Source organism: Malaya genurostris, chromosome 2 (genome assembly GCF_030247185.1).
Source record: "Malaya genurostris strain Urasoe2022 chromosome 2, Malgen_1.1, whole genome shotgun sequence".
Classification (NCBI taxonomy): Eukaryota; Metazoa; Arthropoda; class Insecta; order Diptera; family Culicidae; genus Malaya; species Malaya genurostris.
The window spans coordinates 159559639-159581917 of NC_080571.1; the positions used below are offsets into that span (position 1 = coordinate 159559639).

General features: G+C 47.0%; 1 non-coding gene and 1 pseudogene across 1 annotated transcript; one reads left to right on the forward strand and one right to left on the reverse strand.

The window, feature by feature from the left end:
- Nucleotides 1-406: 406 nt before the first annotated feature.
- LOC131433262 (5.8S ribosomal RNA) lies at nt 407-558 on the reverse strand. The gene has a single exon (XR_009230096.1). It is a non-coding gene; the product is annotated as a 5.8S ribosomal RNA (ribosomal RNA).
- A 20850-nt stretch (nt 559-21408) lies between these two features.
- On the forward strand, nt 21409-21560 carry LOC131433330 (5.8S ribosomal RNA; annotated as a pseudogene).
- The last annotated feature ends 719 nt before the right edge of the window (nt 21561-22279 follow it).

Here is a 22279-nt window from a genome sequence, read left to right on the forward strand (position 1 = left end):
AGCAGGATGCTGATCCCCATTCTGCATAAATCTGGGGAGGGTGCTGTGAGCACCAATAGCCTTCCACCCCGAAGTAATACCTAGCGGTGGTGCCGGGGAGGTAGGGTTGGAGATCCAAGGTGTTTTAGTGGGTAGTTCCAATCAACAGTTGGGTAGTCCTGTGGAGAGTCCCACACTCCGTGCGTAAATGCATTTCACCTTGTAAAAAAAAAAAAAAAAAAAAAACACATCAGGGGGCTATCCAAGCCAGGCTGCAGTATGCGATGTATATGCATCAACCATCGATAGCCTGTATCGCGCAATGCGATACAATCGATGTCTGACTAGCTTGAATGTTTTACTACCATGGTAGGAAAACGTCACTACGCATACGTGCATGGGCACGTATAGTTGAATCGATAAATATAGGCACTCAAAAATGTGTACATCGTAACGTTATACGATGTGCGATATGCGTTCAACTTGTCGGTGTTCATGTGTCCTGCAGTTCACATTCTCACTCGCATTTAGCTGCGGTCTTCATCGATCCACGAGCCGAGTGATCCCCTGCCTAGGGTTTTACAAGCTTACCGGATTTCCCAGTAGAACCATACAATAGCACAAAACACTGTTGTTGTGGGCATCCACGCGCACGGGCTCACGGTTGCACAATTGATGATACCACACCGCACTCCACAGTCGATCTGCGAGACCGAGTGAGCGAGTTGTACTCTCTCTCTCTCATTCTCTCTCTCTCTCTGTAGCACCATATACGAGCACGCATTTCGCGCCCAAGAGTAGGAAGAAAACAGAAACACACATGCGTGTAGCGTGATTTTCGTTCTCTCAACACAAACAATTTGTTCGTACGAGAGAGGTATGCGCACGTTCGCATCGGGCCGGGTCGATTGTATGATGGTTTTGTGTGTGTTGTTCACAACAAATCAATACGGTAATGATCCTTCCGCAGGTTCACCTACGGAAACCTTGTTACGACTTTTACTTCCTCTAAATCATCAAGTTCGGTCAACTTCAGCGATTCAAATGTAATCCCGAGGGACTAGCAAATGTTCACCTTCAAAGACCTCACTAAATAATCCATCGGTAGTAGCGACAGGCGGTGTGTACAAAGGGCAGGGACGTAATCAACGCTAGCTAATGACCAGCACTTACTGGGAATTCCAAATTCATATGGACCATTTGAATCCATAATTTCGACTAAATGAGCATTTCAGTGATTTACCGTTCCTTTCGGAATAGGGTACACGCTGCTGCTCACATCGTAGCGCGCGTGTCGGACCTGTTATCGCTCATTCTCACTTTGCTGAACACAAATTGTCCTATAGAGCGGAAGTCAACCTCGATGAGTTGACGTATTATCAGGTCACACTACACCGCCGGCTGGAACCGGCGCGAACGAAGAACCTGCACCGCATGGTTGTCCAACGTACAGCACCCCGCCGCACCGACCACCAACCGGACGGTATCGTCATCTGACTGCTGATAGCGTTCTATTTAGTTTGATTGAGTCACGATAGCTGGCATAGTTGAAAACAAAACTAGGGCGGTATCTAATCGCCTTCGATCTTCTAACTTTCGTTCTTGATTAATAAAAGCATCCATGGTAAATGCTTTCGCTTTAGTTAGTCTTACGACGGTCTACGAATTTCACCTATCGCGCCGTAATACTAATACCCCCAACTACTTCTGTTAATCATTATCTCTTGATCTGGATTACAAACAAATGAATATTAAGACCGAGGTCATATTCCATTATTCCATTCAAGATTATTCTCGGCCATAGGGATAGCCTACTTAGAGCACTCTAATTTGTTCAAGGTAATAGAAGCTGGGCTTGTGGGAAACGTCAGCACCCGATAAAAGGCAACAGACGCCACAACAATACACATGAACCAGACGGCCCGTGTGATCGCACACCCAGTCCTATAGTCGCAACAATCCAGTGACCTACTACCATCATTCGGAGTAGCACCCGTGTTGGACAACATTAAACTTTGAACGTTTTAACCGCAACAACTTTAATATACGCTAGTGGAGCTGGTATTACCGCGGCTTCTTGCACCAGACTTGCCCTCCACTTGATCCTTGTTGAAGGATTTATGCTCAACTCAATCCAATTACAAACCTCTATCAGAGACCTATATTGTTATTTCTCGTCACTACCTCCCCGTGCCGGGATTGGGTAATTTACGCGCCTGCTGCCTTCCTTGGATGTGGTAGCCATTTCTCAGGCTCCCTCTCTGGAATCGAACCCTATTTCCCCGTTACCCGTTGCCACCATGGTAGTCCTCTATACTACCATCAATAGTTGATAGGGCAGATATTTGAAAGACCCGTCGTCGGTGCGGGACCATACGATCAACAAAATTATCCAGATTTCAACTTAAGCGTCATGGAGGACGATTGGTTTGACTAATAATTACACAGATTCCGCGAGGTCCCTGCATTATGGCATGTATTAGCTCTAGATTTTCCACAGTTATCCAAGTAACTAGTTAAATGATCTTGTAAATTATACCTGTTATACTGAGCCTTATGCGATTTCACATTAAATCTATTTGTACTTAGACATGCATATTACTGGTAGGATCAACCAGAATTCGTCCGGGTTAGTCAGTCAGTGATGAGCCGTTAAATCTGGTATGAACTATGGTATGGCCGCCTTCGTTCAACACCGTTCTTTGGTAGCTATCAAATCACCGTCCTCCTTCCCCTTCTCGTGTCAAGAGAAAAAGTACGGCTTGGGATACGAAACCCCGTGCCATTGAATTTCACCACAACGTATTTCATTCGCACATTCGTGTTCGTATGAGACACTAGCCGTACCCCGATTGTACGCGGTGCTAGATGTCAAGCAAAACAATCGAAAAAAGATTCCCATCTTTGACGGCCGACTACGGTTCGACCACTGCCCATGGTTGATGATGGTACACCAATCAGGACGAATCATAATACCTGCTACTGTCGTTAGCTATCGCATATAACGTGGTAGCCGTATAACATTCATCAGACACCTAAATCCTCTTCGCATTAGCCGGAGTCGGTTCGACAGAGCGACAGAACACGCTTCCGTCTGTTTAACCCACCGATCGACCAATTACTTGTACCTCCTCCGACCAAACCATAGTGCACCACATCATGGTTGGAATCGCTCATATAGCCATTAAGCCTCACTGTTCGTACCTGTCCAGTCAAACCGTAGTGTACAACATCATGGTTGGACTCGCTCATATAGCCATTATGCCTCGCTGTTCGTACCTGTCCAGCCAAACCGTAGTGTACAACATCATGGTTGGACTCGCTCATATAGCCATTATGCCTCTCTATTCGTACCTGTCCAGCCAAACCGTAGTGTACAACATCATGGTTGGACTCGCTCATATAGCCATTATGCCTCTCTGTTCGTACCTGTCCAGCCAAACCGTAGTGTACCGCACCATGGTTGGTCCACTCACATGGCATGCACCCTCTCCGGACCAAATTGACCATACGCTCAAAATGCAGTTTTTGGGCTCAAAAGTCAATATTTTCTACGCATACGTTCCGAAATGTGGTACCCCTCTAGATAGATTGGTTGCCAAAACAGGCCAACTTTATCATAATTTGTAATAACGCGTCGGTCCACCGCAACCAGCGGAACCGTATACTACGGTACCGTCAGTGAGACAAGTATGCTTCGCATTGTGCGGCAGACCGACCGGAACGTAGAAGGCGGTTTAGCTGACATGCCCACTACAAGGGCCATTAATGGTTCATCATTCGGCAAACTGATGGGAACGTCTAAGGCAGGTATGGGGATGTATCCCACTACAAGGGTCATTCATGGTACATCAAATGGCAAACTGATGGGAACGTCTAAGGCAGGTATGGGGATGTATCCCACTACAAGGGCCATTCATGGTACATCAAATGGCAAACTGATGGGAACATCTTAGGCGAGTATGGTGATGTATGGTAAATAAAAACTTAAAAAAATTACGCACGTCATCGAACGATCAAGACGTTCGAGACGTGCTATACAGTCATAGTACGATACCTCCACTAGGTCATGTACTATCCACGGGACCGATAACCAGAGTAGAATCAGTTGGCAAGAGACATAGAATGTCGCACTATACCACTATATGGTATAGTGATATAGTGCGAAAAGATTTACTGACTGGTGGTACGTATAGTGTGCAAATGTTTTTGAAACCGGGTTACTTGACCAAGTTTCCATCTGTTGATCACATCAACCCAGTGATGTAAAGTTCTGGGTCGTAGATGTCGTAATAATTGTTAAGTGCACGAGTGGTTTAAGATTGGTGGTTGGTTGAGAACGTATCTATGGCTAACACCTAACAGCGATGCACATGCAGCGAACCGCTCTCGTATACGCGTCCGTAGTTTATTTATTTATTTTATTTTTATTTTAATCAACAGACAAATTTAAGTCCTAATGATTGTTTCTAAGAATATTTAAAAAAATTTCCCTTATTCGGCTGCGGGAAAAATGAAAATCGAATCCCGTCGAAACACCGTTGAAGGTTCGTTGCAATCCAATCATGGCACCGTTGATTCCGTAGTTAGTACGACGTAGAGGCAATCTGAGGAGGTTGTTGTTGCGGAGAGCTCTGGAACGAACGTTGAGGTTGATTTGACTAAGAAGTGCTGGGCAATCGATATTGTTCGTCAAGACATCGGCAATCAGCATTGCACGGAACAGGTCACGACGCACTTGCAAAGTATCGAGCCCGATAAGCATTCCACGGCTTTCGTAGCTCGGCAGCTGATGAGGGTTGTTCCAGGGCAATTTGCGAAGAGCGAAACGAACGAAACGTCGTTGGATTGACTCAATTCTGAGAACACCGTTAACATAGTGAGGGTTCCATATCACCGAGCAGTATTCGAGTGTTGAACGAACAAGTGAGCAGTAGAGCGACTTCAAGCAGTATATATCTGTGAAGCGCTTAGCAATTCTCATAACAAATCCCAAACAACGAGAAGCCTTCGTAACTATGTAGCCAATATGCTGCTTGTAATTCATTTGTTCGTCTAGATAAACTCCAAGATCCTTGACACAAGTGACTCTTTCAATCGCTGCATCATGGAGGCAATAATCAAACCGCAAAGGGTCTTTCTTACGAGTGAATGTGATAATAGAGCATTTGCTACTGTTTAAAGTCATTCGGTTGATCTCGCACCACCTTGAAAAAATCGTCAGTTGACGCTGAAGGTATGAAGCATCCTCTGCACTCTTGATTATTTGGTATAACTTCAAGTCATCAGCAAAAGATAGTCGTGGACCTTCTAGTGAGTAATTTACATCGTTGAAATAAAGGAGGAAAATCAGTGGACCGAGATGGCTTCCTTGAGGTATTCCGGAAGAAGCAAAGAACTCCTGCGATAGACTGTCATTGATTTTAACCGCCAGCCGTCGATTGCAGAGATACGATTGCATCCATCGAAGAATACTGGAACCGAAACCCAGTCTATCCAGTTTGGCGATCGTGATAGCGTGATTGATTTTATCAAAAGCTGCGGAGAGATCCGTGTAAATAGCATCCGTTTGGAAGCCATTTGACATAGCATCCATTATGTACGTCGTAAAAGATAAGAGATTAGTAGCAGTGGAGCGTTTCGGCATGAATCCGTGTTGAGTTTCCGCGATGTATTGTTTACAGTGGTCGAAAATTGGCTTAAGAACTACTAATTCGAACAATTTAGGTATGGCGCTTAGGGCAGTAATTCCACGATAATTGTCAATGTTCTTTTTGTCTCCTTTTTTGTGAACTGGAAACATGTAGGAAGATTTCCACATAACGGGAAAGACTCCGGTCGTGAGTGATAGTTGAAACAGTTGGCATAAGGGAGTTACTATTGCACTTGAACATCTTTTCAAGACAACTGCCGGAATACCGTCGGGTCCATGTCGGGTTATGTATACAGTGTTAACCGTTAACGCCTATCGATGCGGCATAGACAGCGGACCGCCCATATACGTGTCCATGGTGATGGTTCGTACCGAGAGGCATTTTTTAAAATCGTTGTCACGGCTTACTATGGTAAACGACGGCTTACTATGGTTTTGCGACGTACTTTCACGACGTGAAGTCCGTTTTGGAAAATCTGCGCACAAATTTTTTGCTCCATACAAATGTGACCAAGTTGGAACCGGTCAACCCGGTTTACTAAGCGTATCCCCTCATGCTGCGGCCATCCAGCATGTTACCCATGTACGAACTAGCACATATCCCGCACGGATAGGCATTGCGCCTATGTTCGTAACTTATCACCTATCTCGCGTACTACGCTCACGTCAATTGCATTCGAAAGAGCGGGGACGGCACTACCATATGTGAAACAGCTGGGTTTTGGAAAAAAATGTGGGTGTTGACTGAACTTAAATAAAAAAGTGTTGGACTTAGCAAAGAAAAAAAATCGGATAGGTTATTGAAAAAGCTAACTGAAAATATGTAAGTTGTTGGAATTGCTAACTACGGTTTGGAGGGACAGGTACGAACAGAGAGGCGAATAGCTATATGAGTGCTGGACTATGAAGTGGTGCACTACCGTGGCCCACTGCCAGATAGGTGGGAGCTCGGGTAAAATATTATCTCCCAGGCAACAACGAGATACCACCGTTGCTTCCGGCAATTGTCGGAGGCGTAGGAGGGAGAGTCTGTCAGGTTTCGTATCGTATTCCGAACGAATCCGGTTCAGACAAGGTTGTAGTGATATAGTGCGAATTCAATATTGATCAAAGAAGTATTTATCAAGTGTGTGTGCTTAGATAGAGGAGCGTATTTAGAGTTAAACCATTAACGACTAAATTTTGTGTGGTGTTCATACGATGGCACCTACAACTAGAGCAGACCGCAATAAGCTGCAGCGGTCACTGACGGACATTGCGTCATCATTGGTAGTAAGACAGGGCGATAAAGCTATCTGCAACATCGATCCCGCATCAGGATGTCCATATGTCCGGAGTAGATTTCCCCCTGGCAACTTCATCCGTCACTTTCGTACCGTACATACGGAACGTGCATGTGCAAACAATCTCCTTACAATTGCCTATCCAATGGAGAAAAAGGAAAGAGTAATTCCTGAGCGTTTAATAGCTATTGACCGGCAGTTACTAATTACATCAGCAGTTAAGCTGACGACCTTCCATCATCTTCCTATTTCCTGCTTCGAGTGAGAAGGCTTACTGAAACCGATTACAACGACTCTTGGGTGCACTTTGAACCGTGTCACAATGAAATGTCATCTCTCGAAGACTGCCTATCGTCTAAAAGAAATGTTGATAGATGAGATGAAAGGCAAGCTCGTCTGCTTGAAAATAGATTCTGCTGCCCGACACAATCGCCTTATCTTAGGCATCAATGTACAGTATGCCCTAGACGAGCAGGGGGCATACTTACCCTTGGTATGATCGAAATCAAAGAAAGTCAAACGGCGGCGTTCTTGAAATCAAAAGTTATGGATACTTTGGCCGACTATGGGCTATCTCTTGAGAATATATTTTCCGTGACATGCGACAATGGGTCTAATATGGTGGCAACGGTTAGAAAATTAAACAATGATACGTACGTAATGCCTACAGAGCAGCAGGCTGATGGTACGAACATAGATGAGCTGGATGAGTCGGATGTGATAGAGGATGATCAACAGTGTGAACGAAACGTTACTGCTGAACTGGCCAAACCTTACGGTTTGCAATACTGGATGTTGTTGATAAATCCGACGAGTCTATCCGAGCCATCACTGCTGTTGCTAGAAAATGTAAGCTGGTGAAGTACCGGTCAGAGTTTGAAAGCTACGATGCTTCATACCTACCCGTCTGGAGTAGGACACGATGGGGTGGTATATTCAAAATGATGGAATCGTTCGTACACCAATAAAGGTTTATTAACCAGTTGGCCGATAATTTTCCCGAACTAGATCTTTCCAATCAATGGTCGTTCATTGAGCATACGTTCATACGTTTAAGCCGTTGTACATCTGCACAAAGCAAATGCAAGAGAAGCACGTGTCGTTATCTGACTTCTATATGTCATGGCTGATGGCAACGAGTGAGGTACAGAAAGTTCGCGAAAACTCTTTCAGTACCCATTCACTTCGGTCGTTGAACAATAGATTGAACGTTTTGCGCCAATTGAAGGCGGTCCAGATGGCATTATACCTGGATCCTATCAGTTCGATGACGTGCGTAATTTTTTTAAGTTTTTATTTACCACACATCACCATACTCGCCTAGGATGTTCCCATCAGTTTGCCATATGATGTACCATGAATGGCCCTTGTAGTGGGATACATTCCCATACCTGCCTTAGACGTTCCCATCAGTTTGCCGAATGATGTACCATTAATGGCCCTTGTAGTGGGCATGTCAGCTAAACCGCCTTCTACGTTCCGGTCGGTCTGCCGCACGATTCGAGGCATACTTGTCTAACTGACGGTACCGTAGTATACGGTTCCGCTGGTTGCGGTGGACCGACGCGTTATTACAAATTATGATAAAGTTGGCCTGTTTTATCAACCAATCTATCTAGAGGGGGACCACATTTCGGAACGTATGCGTCGAACTTATTGACTTTTGAGCCCAAAAAATGCATTTTGAGCGTATGGTCAATTTGGTTCGGAGAGGGTGCATGCCATGTGAGTGGACCAACCATGGTGCGGTACACTACGGTTTGGCTGGACAGGTATGAACAGAGAGGCATAATGGCTATATGAGCGAGTCCAACCATGATGTTGTACACTACGGTTTGGCTAGACAGGTACGAACAGAGAGGCATAATGGCTATATGAGCGAGTCCAACCATGATGTTGTACACTACGGTTTGGCGGGACAGGGCAGCAGGAACTATGTCTAAGGGCTTGACGACATCTCCACCGGCAGCTGCGAGTTGTAGGGCTTGCCTAGGATGCGGTGGGGTTTGGCATTGGGCTCAGCTAATCCTCTACAAAAAGCTGCATGTATCCGCAAGCAAGTCCTACTAAAGCGATCGTGTGCCGCTCAAAGTGCATAAGCCCAGCGGGAGTGCCAACTCGGCACGTTAAGGCTAACGCCAGTCTCCATTCAGAACAGGTGCGAGAGAGGAGAGTGAGGCGGTAGCTGAGGGGACGAGCGACAGCAATGTCCATTTCAAACCAATGGACCAGCCTGAATCCCAGGAGCAAGTGAAGGAAGTAATCAAGCCGAGTATGACAGAGGTCATAGAACAACTCGACGCGATTCATTGCCGTTTCAACCTTCCGAGCGAACGGACGTGCTTTGTGTTTACTGCGAAAGCGTTGAAAACCAGTGCCGTGTGTGATAACGTGACCGGACGATCAAAACTAGATTATATCGCTATTGTGTAATAGACAATAGTGCTTTTTTGTGTGAGAGGTTTTTTGATCATTATACACTGAAGCAGTGCATTGTTGTGATCGGACGATCGAAACAGTACCGTTAGCTGGTGATTGTTTGATCGATCAAGGCCAGATTTCAGTGGCCATTGTGATTATACTGTGCGGATTATAAGTGAGTGTGCTTTTTCCTCTCGGAGGTTTTTTGCACACCCTCGAAGCGGCGATACGCCGATCGACGAGGGCTTGTCCTTGGTGGCCCCCGTTGGATTAAAAGTTAAGTACCCCCCCCCCCCCCCCCAATCATTTATTTCTGCGCGGAGGTAGCTCCGCGACATGTCAAATTTGAATCCCGACCCATCCGTTCTCGATGATCAGAAGGAGAATTCTGTTGGCAGCAATAAGTCTCGCATAAAGAGTTTTCCCGATGGGCTTGCACTCTCGGCCGGGCCTTACTCGGTTTATTTCCGGACCAAGGCTATAGAAAAAAAATTGAATATTTTGAAAATATCGCGGGAGGTGTCCTCGCGATACAATACTATAAAAAGTATTGATGAAATACGCCCAGATAAGCTCAGGGTTCTGCTCACCAGCTCAAAGCAGGCTAATGAGTTCGTTCAAAATGATCATTTTACGCGGGAATACCGCGTCTACGTGCCAGCTCGTGAAGTAGAAATCGACGGTGTGGTCACCGATTCGAGTTTGACTTGCGAGGACGTTCTTAAGTACGGAGAGGGCTGTTTCAAGGACCCTTCACTTAAGAACGTCAAGATACTGGACTGCAAGCGATTGCATTCAGTATCGATCGCCGGGGATGGAACAAAGTCTTATCCCCAATCTGACTCTAATCGTGTGACCTTCGCCGGCTCTGCTTTGCCCAACTACATCCTCTTGGACCGGGTTCGTCTGCCTGTTCGTCTTTTTGTACCTCGAGTAATGAATTGTACCAATTGCAAACAATTGGGGCATACAGCTTCTCATTGCTGCAATAAGCCCCGGTGTGCTAACTGTGGGGAGGCTCATGCGGATGGCTCTTGCGGTAAGGATGCTGAAAAGTGTCTCTACTGCAAGGAGGGTCCGCATGACCTAATGGCATGTCCTGCGTATAAGCTGCGAGAAGATCGGATGAAGCGTTCCCTGAAGGAACACTCCAAGCGTTCCTTTGCCGAGATGCTTAAGAGTGCCACCCCTCCTAAACTGACAACGAACCCATATGCCTGCATGTCAACTGACGAGAGCGATTCTGACGACCCTTTGGAAGGTCCATCATCGGCGGTCCCTCATAGCTGTAGGAAAAGAATGAATAAATCCTCTCATAAGCTACCTAGTAAGGGTTCGAAGGTGTCTTCCGAAGGGCTTCGAAAAGTTACAGCTAACGGGAATCGGGACAAACCACCGAAGCAAAAGGCTCCTGGTCTCGGAAAACTCAGTTCCGAGATGGAACCACTTCCCGGGACAACATCTGAAAATCTATCAGAGAACCAACTAGGTGCTGGACTTATCAAGTTCTCTGATGTTGTGGACTGGATTTTTACAATTTTTAATATTTCTGACCCTCTTAAAAGCATTTTAATTGCTTTCATGCCAACAGTAAAACATATTTAAAGCAGTTGACTGCAAATTGGCCCCTTCTCTCAGCGATTGTATCTTTCGATGGCTAAATCATCCATCGAGGTCACGGATCTAATCACTGTTTTACAGTGGAATTGCAGAAGTATCATTCACAAAATAGATTCTTTTAAATTTTTAGTAAATAATCTGAAATGTGACGCATTTGCATTGTGCGAAACTTGGCTAACTTCTGAAATATCCTTAAACTTCCACGATTTTAACATTATTCGCCTGGATCGAGATGATCCATACGGAGGAGTACTTTTGGGGATCAAAAAGTGCTATTCTTTTTATCGAATTAACCTCCCCTCGATATCAGGTATTGAAACTGTCGCATGTCATGTTACAATCAAAGGCAAGGATCTTTGCATTGCTTCAATCTATATTCCCCCAAGAGCCTCGGTTGGGTATCGGCGGCTCAGTGATATCATTGAGCTCCTTCCCGCACCGACGTTGGTTTTAGGAGACTTTAACTCACACGGTACGGGATGGGGTTGTCTTCACGACGATAACAGATCAGCTATGATCCATGATATCTGCGACAACTTCAATATGACAATCTTGAATACGGGAGAAATGACACGGATTCCTGCACCACCAGCAAGACCAAGTGCGCTGTATTTATCCCTTTGCTCGACATCGCTACAGTTGGATTGCACGTGGGAGGTAATTCCTGATCCCCACGGTAGCGATCATCTACCGATCGTAATATCAATCACCAGCGGCTCAAAACCATCGAAGACAATCAATGTTTCGTATGACCTCACAAGAAATATTGATTGGAATAGCTATGCGACCTCGATATCTGAGAAACTTGGAAGAACTCAACAACTTCCTCCGGAGGAAGAGTACACGTTTTTGGCTGGCTTGATTCTCGACACTGCGACCCAAGCTCAGACGAAACGTGTACCCGGCGCGAAAACTAACATTCGTCCTCCCAACCCGTGGTGGGACAAAAAGTGCACAAATTTAAACGCGGAGAGAGCCTCCGCGTATAAAATATTCATAAAAAATGGAACACCTGATAATTACCGGAAATACGCGGCGTTAGACGTTAAAATTAAGAACTTGATTAGAGCTAAGAAACGCGGTTACTGGCGTCGGTTCGTAGACGGCCTAACAAAAGAAACATCTATGAGCACTCTTTGGAACACAGCCCGACGAATGCGCAATCATAACACAACGAATGAAAGCGAGGAATATTCTAACCGCTGGATATTCGATTTCGCTAAAATAGTATGTCCAGACTCTGTTCCGGAACAGAAGACCACCCGCGCCGCGACACCAAATACAAACGAAACACCGTTTTCGATGGTAGAGCTCTCACTTGCGCTCTTGTCATGTAACAATAAAGCCCCGGGAGTAGACAGAATAAAATTCAACTTGTTGAAAAATCTGCCTGACCCCGCCAAAAGGCGCTTGCTGAGTTTATTCAATAAGTTCATTGACGACAACATTGTTCCACATGACTGGAGACAAGTGGAAGTGATATCCATTCAAAAACCAGGAAAACCAGCCTCCGATCACAATTCGTATCGGCCGATTGCTATGCTTTCCTGTATCCGGAAATTGTTCGAAAAAATGATTCTGTTTCGTCTAGACAATTGGGTCGAGACTAATGGCTTACTTTCAGATACACAATTTTTTTCCGCAGAGGTAAAGGAACGAACGATTGTCTTGCGTTGCTCTCAACCGAAATTCAAATGGCATTTGCTCGTAAGGAACAAATGGCGTCAGTTTTCCTAGACATCAAGGGGGCTTTTGACTCAGTTTCTATAAATATCCTATCTGAGAAGCTGCATCAGCATGGTCTTTCGCCAGTTTTGAACAACTTTTTACATAATCTATTGTATGAGAAACACATGTATTTCGCGCATGGTGATTTGTCGACAATACGATTCAGTTACATGGGTCTTCCTCAGGGCTCATGCTTAAGCCCCCTTTTATACAATTTTTACGTAAACGACATCGATAAATGTATCAACACATCTTGCACGCTGAGACAACTTGCCGAAGACAGCGTTGTGTCCATTATAGGACCCAAAGCTGGCGATCTGCAAGGGCCGTTACAAGATACTCTTGCCAACTTATCCACATGGGCTCTTCAAATGGGTATCGAGTTCTCTACGGAGAAAACTGAGCTGGTTGCATTTTCAAGGAAGCGAGAACCAGCACAACTACAGCTTCAACTAGGGGGTGAAAACATAGCTCAGGTCTTCACTTTCATTAAGCTGGAAAGAATTCAGTATCGTTGTTTGCGTATTGCCTTGGGTTGCATGCAATCAACTCATACGATGAGTCTTGAAGTGTTGGCGGGCGTCTTACCGTTGAAAAACCGGTTCTAGGATCTCTCATATCGTTTGCTCATTCGATGCGACATTTTGAATCCTCTGGTGATTGAAAACTTCGAAAGGTTAGTTGAACTTAATTCTCAAACCCGTTTTATGTCCTTGTATTTTGATTACATGGCTCAGAATATTAATCCTTCTTCGTTTGCTTCCAACCGTGCTCATTTCTTGGATACTTCTGATTCTACTGTGTTTTTCGACACATCCATGAGAGAAGAGATTCGTGGAATTCCGGAACACGTACGCCCTCGAGTGGCCCCTAAAATATTTTATAATATATTTATAACAGTCAACTGTGAAAAGGTGTTTTACACTGATGGATCAAACATCGACAGGTCCACAGGCTTCGGCATCTTCAATCAAAACATCACCGCTTCTTACAAACTCAGTGATCCGGCTTCAGTTTACGTCGCAGAATTAGCTGCTATTCAGTACACCCTCGAGATCATTGAAACATTGCCCAAAGACCATTACTTCATTGTCACGGACAGTATAAGTTCAATAGAAGCTCTCCGGGTCATGAAGCCAGGAAAGTATCCCCCATATTTCCTGGGGAAAATACGGGAGCACTTGCGAACTTTATCCGAACGGTCTTATTCAATATCGTTAGTCTGGGTCTCTTTGCATTGTTCCATTCCGGGCAATGAAAAGGCATACTCATTGGCTAAGGTGGGCGCATTACAAGGTGACATTTATGAAAGATCAATCTGCTTCAATGAATTTTTCAGTATTTCTCGTCAGAAAACTCTCAAAAGTTGGCAAACTTCAAGGACGAATGACGAACTGGGACGATGGCTACACTCCATTATCCCTAAGGTATCGACGAAACCTTGGTTCAGGGGGATGAACGTAAGTCGCGATTTCATTCGTGTTATGTCGCGGCTCATGTCAAATCACTACACTTTCAACTCACATCTCCAGCGTTTTGGGATCGTGGAGAGCGGGCTCTGCACCTGTGGCGACGGTTATCACTACATCGAACATGTCGTGTGGTCGTGCGTAGAGTATCGCGACGCCAGATCGGAGCTATTGGAATCCCTCAGGGCCCGAGGTAGACCGACTGAGGTTCCGGTTCGGGATGTGTTGGCGAGTCGGGATAGTTTATATACGCTTCTGATATACCAGTTCCTCAAACACATTAATATACATGTGTAATCTGTTACATCTTGCTTAGAAAGTTCCTCCTATTAATCGACGTTATTTCAACTGTGGCTGAAAATAATTTTCACCTGCAGGTTCAACACTAACTTCCGCCGATTATCCCGATTCCTCATCTGTCCACAATCTTCATCGGAACTAACAAGATCTTTTTGCTGTCACTAACCTTTTCGCTTCCTCCCTCCCCGTCTCTTCTCCATCTCGATGTCTACTAATTAGATCTCTGTAGTTCTTAGTCATTTTGTTCCCATATCCCCATTTTACTTCGTTTTCCGCAATATTTACTTCTTTATATTTTGTCGTTATATTTACATCACCATCATCGCCCACGAAAGGCCGCTCTAGTCATGCGGGCCACTTGCTGGGTATTCGTAGCCTGGGGGTGTTTCCCGCGGACCCACACGGACCGAGGGATGCGACCAACGTCATCTGGAAGACTCATGATATATTCCATCCACCGGCCGGTGCCGATCGCCAGCTGAAGGTTGGATCTGCCAAAGTCGACCACTGCGACCCCAATACAACATTATCCAATCATACTATCCTAGTTTTAAGTTAGTCGTTAATAAAATTAGAAAAAGTCCTTGGACCTTAGAGCTTAAGCAGTGTGCCTTAAAAAAAAACTCGACGCGATTATTGAATTCACGCAGGACAAATCCAACATTAGCAAGGAGCTGAAGGTGAACTTGCTGAAGCTACGTAATGCCGTGAACGTAGCTAAAAGGGACCAAGAGTCGTTTATAGCGCGGCTAGAGGGTGGTGGAAAGTCGGAGAAGTGTTCTCAAACAGAGCCCTTCACCTTCGATACCGATAAAAAACAGGAGGCGGTCGACTATGCGCTCCGGCTCACGATTGAGCCGAACAAACAGCGCCGGAAACGCGCCAGGGATTCTCCAGGAAGAAAACGCCTGACTCCCAAGGCCAAAAGGAGCAAGGACCATGGCGGAAATGATGGGGCGAAGGAACGTGGCTAAGGGCTCAACCCAAATCTCGGCACTCGATCCTCGGATCCGACTCAAGTAAGCGAACCCGGCGATAATCCATGGGTGAAGGTCACCAAGAAGAAAAGGGTCCCAAAACATACTGGGCCCATTCCCGCGAGGAGGGCTAGGGACAAAGGTGAGACTTTGTTGGTTAAGGCCGACAAAGAAAAGTACGCCGATGTGATCAAGGCCATGCGGAGTTAGGCAAAGCTAGCCGTGCTTGGCAAAGAGGTTCGCAGCATCCGTCGTACGAAGACGGGAGAGATGCTGCTCAAGCTTAAAAAGGGAGCTCAGGTGGACGGAACGGAGCTTGTTGCGCTTGCCCAACAAGTCCTGGGCGCTACGGCCGAAGCTAGAGCCCTGCGTAACGAGGTTGCACTCCAGTGCAAACGGTTGGATGAAATCGCCACGGCAGAAGAACTAGCTATGGCCATCAAGGAGCAAGGAGGTGCGGATGTCCCACAGGAATTCATCCGTTTGAGAGAAGGACCACAGGGCACCCAGATAGCTGCATTTAAGCTATCGGCCCCGAATGCTAATAAGGTCCTCAAAATTGGCAGGCTAAAGGTCGGATGGTCGGTAGGCCCAGTGACCGCCTACCAACCGCCGGCGGGTGACATGTGCTTCAGGTGTTTGGACCTGGCCACAAGAACTGCAAAGGCCCAGACAGGAGCAACCTCTGCAAGCGTTGCGGCGGCGAGGGGCACAAGGCGTATGCATGCGAAAGAAAGCCACGTTGCATGCTATGCGCGAGCAAGAAGAAGGCCACAAACCACGTCATGGGCGGACCAACTTGTTCAACAAGTGGAGGGAGTAAAACAACATGCAAGTAGTACAGCTGAATCTAAATGACTGTGCAGCTGGCCAGCAATTGCTGCACCAGTCAGTGACGGAATCTGGCATTGATGTCGCGATTCTCTCGGATCCCTATCACACACCGGCAGATAACGGGAGCTGGGTGTCTGACGAAGCCAAGACGGTGGCGATCTTGACGACTGGTCGATACCCAGTGCAAGAGGTGGTGAAAACACAAGCGGAGGGAGTAGCCATAGCTAAGGTAAACGGAGTTTACTATTGTAGCTGCTACGCTCCACCGAGATGGTCAATAGACCAGTTCACTCGGATGGTCGACATGTTGACCGACATGTGATAGCCAGAGACTTCAACGCCTGGGCAACGGCTTGGGGCGGCCGCTTCACCAATAGGAGAGGACAGACGTTACTGGAGGCCCTCGCCTAGTTGGACGTCGTGTTAGCGAATGATGGACTGAAAAGTATCTTCCAGCGGAACGGAGTCGAGTCGTTTATCGACCTGACTTTCTGTAGTCCCGGCCTAGCTGGAGATCTTAATTGGAGAGTTGATGATGGCTACACCCATAGCGACCATCTAGCCATTCGCTACACGATCGGTCACTTGGCGAGAAGCACAAGGAGGAGCAATATACCCAAAACTCTAGCGTGGAAGGTTGCTAACTTCGAACGCGAAACGTTTTGCGCCGCCCTTGAATTGGAGATGCACAACGCAAACCTGAAAGGGGACGCGTTGGTCGCTACCTTGTCACGGGCTTGTGACGCGACCATGTCTAGAAAGGCCCAACCGAGGACTAACAGACCACCGGTCTACTGGTGGAACGAGCAAATTGCACGCCTTCGCGCATCCTGCCTCAGGGCTAGAAGAAGGATGCAAAGAGCTCGATCGGCGGAGATGAGGATGGAGAGGAACACAGAGTTCAAAACGGCGAAGTTAGCACTAAACAAGGCCATCAGTGCAAGCAAAAGAGCCTGTTTCGACCAGCTATGCAAGGGAGCCAACTCCAACTAATGGGGCGATGCATACAGGATGGTAATGGAAAAACGAGAGGGACGCTAGCACCCCCTGAACGTAGTCGGCGAGGTTGAAGGAAATCATAACGGTTCTCTTTCCCTACCACGACACGTCCCCCTGGCAGCTAGTTCCGCTACCAGCGAATGAAGTCGAAAAGGTGACGAACGAGAAGTTGCTCACTGCGGCGAGATCGCTCGATACAAAGAAAGCCCCGGAGCCAGACAGTATCCCGAACGTGGCTCTAAAGGCGGCTATAATGAGAAAACCGGACATGTTCAGGGAGGTCATACAGAGATATCTGGACGAGCGTATGTTCCCAGACATTTGGAAAAGGCAAAGGTTGGTACTATTACCGAATCCTGGGAAACCCCCAGGGTATCCGTCGGCGTATAGGCCAATCTGTCTGATCGACACTTTGGGTAAGCTCCTTGAGAAAATCATCCTCAACAGGCTAGCCCCCTTCATAGAGGAGGCAGGAGGACTGTCCAGCCAACAGTACGGGTTTCGCAGAGGCAGGTCGACGGCGGACGCCATAACATCGGTGGTAACCACGGCGGAGGTAGCTATACAGCGCAAACGACGAAGAATCCGCTACTCCTCTATCTTGGGCCCGATCCTGTGGAATATAATGTACGATGGAGTACTGACGTTGAGGCTCCCTCCGGGTGTCAAGATAGTCGAGTTCGCGGACGACGTCACGCTGACAGTCTACCGCGAATCCATCGAAGAGGTCGAACTGAGTGCATCACACTCAATCTGCTTGGAATAGGACTGGCTGCGTAGCAGAAAACTGCAGCTCGCGCACCATAAAACAGAGGTGATGGTGGTAAACAACCGCAAATCGGAACAGGAGGCGTTGGTACATGTCGGAGATTGCTCGATCCCCTCCAAGAGATCACTAAAGCTATTGGGTGTGATGCTTGACGACAAACTCAGTTTCGGCAAGCACGTTGAAAACGCCTGCAAGCGCGCATCAACAGCGATCGCGGCGCTCTCCCGTCTGATGGCCAACAGCTCGCCTGTGCGCTCCAGTAAACGAAGGTTACTGGCAGGAGTTGCAGTTTCGATCCTCAGGAACGGCAGCCCGGTATGGGCGTCGGCACTAAATGTGGAACGCAACGCACAGATGTTGGAGAGTACGCATAGACTGATGTGTCTTCGCGTAATCAGTGCATACCGCACTGTATCGAGGGATGCGGACTGCGTGGTTGCAAGTATGATGCCTATCGGTCTGATGGTGAAGGAAGACGCGGAGCGCTACAGCATGCGAGGAGACAGGAACGCCCGTAGGGCCTCCAAAGCCGCTTCTCTACGCAGATGGCAACAAGAGTGGGACAGCTCAACCAAGGGCAGGTAGACACATCGGCTCATACCTAGGGTCTCGAGTTGGTTAGATAGACCTCACAGAGAAGTGAACTTCGGCCTGACGCAATTCCTCACAGGCCACGGGTGCTTCAGATGGTACCTCCACAGGTTCGGCCACGCGACATCCCCTGTATGTCCTGGCTGCCCAGACGAGATCGAGACGGCTGAACACGTCTTGTTCGCATGTTCCCGTTTCGCGGCTCAAAGGAGTGAGCTACTGGAGGCATGTGGCATGAACACCACACCGGAAAACCTGATCCAGAGAATGTGCCACTGCGTAGAGAACTGGAACGCAGTGCGACTGCGGCATCAGAAATTGAGGGCATATTGCAGCGGAAATGGAGTGCGGATCAACAACAGGCAGCCGCGACCGCTAGCCGCGTGCAACCGTAGTAGGGTCAAGAGGGATCAGCGAATAAGCGTCGGTCCGGGAGAACCTTCTTCGCCGGGAAGCTCTTCGTCGGAGTAGTCTAGATCCATCGTCGGGGACTTGACGAGTAGTACGTAAAACTGCTAGGATCGTCGGGGCGCCAGTGAACCGGAAGCTATCCTCCAACCGGAATCACTGGATCGACGCAGGCATCCTTTCGGTCGTGCGTTGACGGGTATCGAAAGCGTCGGTTTCGGGAGGGCCTCCATCTTCTGGGAACTCTCCGTCGGTGTAGGCTAGATCCTTCGGCGGGGACTAGATGAGTAGATCGTCGCGTGGTACCGCTAGGATCGTCTGAGCACCAGTGAACCGGAAGTCACGCTCCAACCGAAATCATTGGATCGACTTAGGCATCCTTTCGGTCGGGTCGTAGACGCGTACCATTAGCGTCGGTTCGGGAGGACTTCCCTCGTCGGGGAACCCTCCGTCGGTGTAGACTAGATCTGTTGGCGGAAACTAGTCGAGTAGTTCCGCGACGTAGCATCAGTTTTGGGTCGTCAAGGCGCCAGTGAACCGGAAGTTACCCTCCAGCCGGCATCACTGGACCGACCTCGTCATGCAACTGGTCGATCCCTCGAGAGCAGGATGCTGATCCCCATTCTGCATAAATCTGGTGAGGGTGCTGTGAGCACCAATAGCCTTCCACCTCGAAGTAATACCTAGCGTTGGTGCCGGGGAGGTAGGGTTGGAGATCCAAGGTGTTTTAGTGGGTAGTTCCAATCAACAGTTGGGTAGTCCTGTGGAGAGTCCCACACTCCGTGCGTAAATGCATTTCGCCTTGTAAAAAAAAGGACAGGTATGAACAGAGAGGCATAATGGCTATATGAGCGTGTCCAACCATGATATTGTACACTACGGTTTGGCTGGACAGGTACGAACAGTGAGGCATAATGGCTATATGAGCGAGTCCAACCATGACGTGGTGCACTAGGGTTGGTTAAACAGACGGAAGCGTGTTCTGTCGCTCTGTCGAACCGACTCCGGCTAATGCGAAGAGGATTTAGGCGTCTGATGAATGTTATACGGCTACAACGTTATATGCGATAGATAACGACAGTAGCAGTCCTGATTGGTGTACCATCATCAACCATGGGCAGTGGTCGAACCGTAGTCGGCTGTCAAAGATGGGAATCTTTTTTCGATTTCGTCATTTAGGAGTTTTGGTACCTCATAGGTACCGGTTTGTGCAAAAGTACACATGACTGATTTCAATTTTTTCGTTAAACCTTCGGCTCATCAGTACAATTAGTAGATTATGTTGATCTGCTAATGCCACGTCACGGATCATCATAATCCGCTAAGCAGACGTAAAGTACTTGCTATTTACAAGTCACTTTATTTACACCGAGGTGTAAGGTCTTTCCTGACGTCCCGAAAGAACAAAACAAACTGACGGTATTCTGACCGCCAACAGGTTGTAGTCATTTAGGGGTTTTGGTACCTCATGGTTACCGGTTTGTGCAAAAGTACACATGACTGATTTAATTTTTTTACGTTTCGCCTTCGGCTCATCAGTGCAATTAGCAGATTATGTTGATCTGCTAATGCCACGTCACGGATCAACATAATCCGCTAAGCAGACGTAAAGTACTTGCTATTTACAAGTCACTTTATTTACACCGAGGTGTAAGGTCTTTCCTGACGTCCCGAAAGAACGAAACAAACTGACGGTATTCTGACCGCCAACAGGTTGTAGTCATTTAGGGGTTTTGGTACCTCATGGGTACCGGTTTGTGCAAAAGTACACATGACTGATTTCAATTTTTTACGTTTCGCCTTCGGCTCATCAGTGCAATTAGCAGAATGTGCGAATAAAGTTGATTACGTCCCTGCCCTTTGTACACACCGCCCGTCGCTAGTGAGGTCTTTGAAGGTGAACATTTGCTAGTCCCTCGGGATTACATTTGAATCGCTGAAGTTGACCGAACTTGATGATTTAGAGGAAGTAAAAGTCGTAACAAGGTTTCCGTAGGTGAACCTGCGGAAGGATCATTACTGTATTGATTTGTTGTGAACAACACACACAAAACCATCATACAATCGACCCGGCCCGATGCGAACGTGCGCATACCTCTCTCGTACGCACAAATTGTTTGTGGTGAGAGAACGAAAATCACGCTACACACATGTGTGTTTCTGTTTTCTTCCTACTCTTGGGCGCGAAATGCGTGCTCGTATACGGTGCTACAGATAGAGAGAGAGTACAACTCGCTCACTCGGTCTCGCAGATCGACTGTGGAGTGCGGTGTGGTATCATCAATTGTGGAACCGTGAGCCCGTGCGCGTGGATGCCCACAACAACAGTGTTTTGTGCTATTGTATGGTTCTACTGGGAAATCCGGTAAGCTTGTAAAACCCTAGGCAGGGGATCAGTCGACTCGTGGATCGATGAAGACCGCAGCTAAATGCGCGTCAGAATGTGAACTGCAGGACACATGAACACCGACAAGTTGAACGCATATCGCACATCGTATAACGTTACGATGTACACATTTTTGAGTGCCTATATTTATCGATTCAACTATACGTGTGCAGCGCTCTTAGCAAATTTTACTTCGAACATGTTAGTATTGTGAATAAAATAGGGAGCCATGAAGGAATAACGACATTGCAAGAACAGCAACCTAGTCGTGAAGGAAAAACTCGTCACCTTTCAGGCAAGCCTTCATGTCAGCGTAAACGCGACGAGCAAAAACAAAGTTATTTTCACGGACACAGGTCACTGCCTCTAGCATAGTGACGGTGGTCTCGACTTTCGGTAGAACTTCGGGAGAAAGTCGGATGAACTTTCTACTTGAAATCACAAGCTCGGCTTGTACTAAAATCTTCGGGCTTCACCCGAAAGTAAATGTTAGGAGCTTAAAAACCCCTAGCTGGGAAGAGTTAGAGTCAGTTCAGTCTCAGAGTGCGCGGAAAATATCCGTTAGTCTCGGGCGTCGGCCCGTAGACAAGTTAGTAGCCAGTTCAGTTTTACAGAGTGCGCTAGGCGCTAGTCTCGGGAGTCGACCCGTAGACAAATTAAGTAGTTTTGCTTCGGGTATTCGGGTTAGTTCAGTTCGGAGTATAATACAGTAGGAATATGTGTGCATGGTGAGGTTTGAGTATCTAATGACCTCAAAATCAAGTAAGAAATATTGTGAATAATGGGATATAATAGATTTCGGAAGGCACCTAAAGAATTGAGTGAAAGATTGCTGTAATGAGTGAAGAGTTAATAGTTTCAT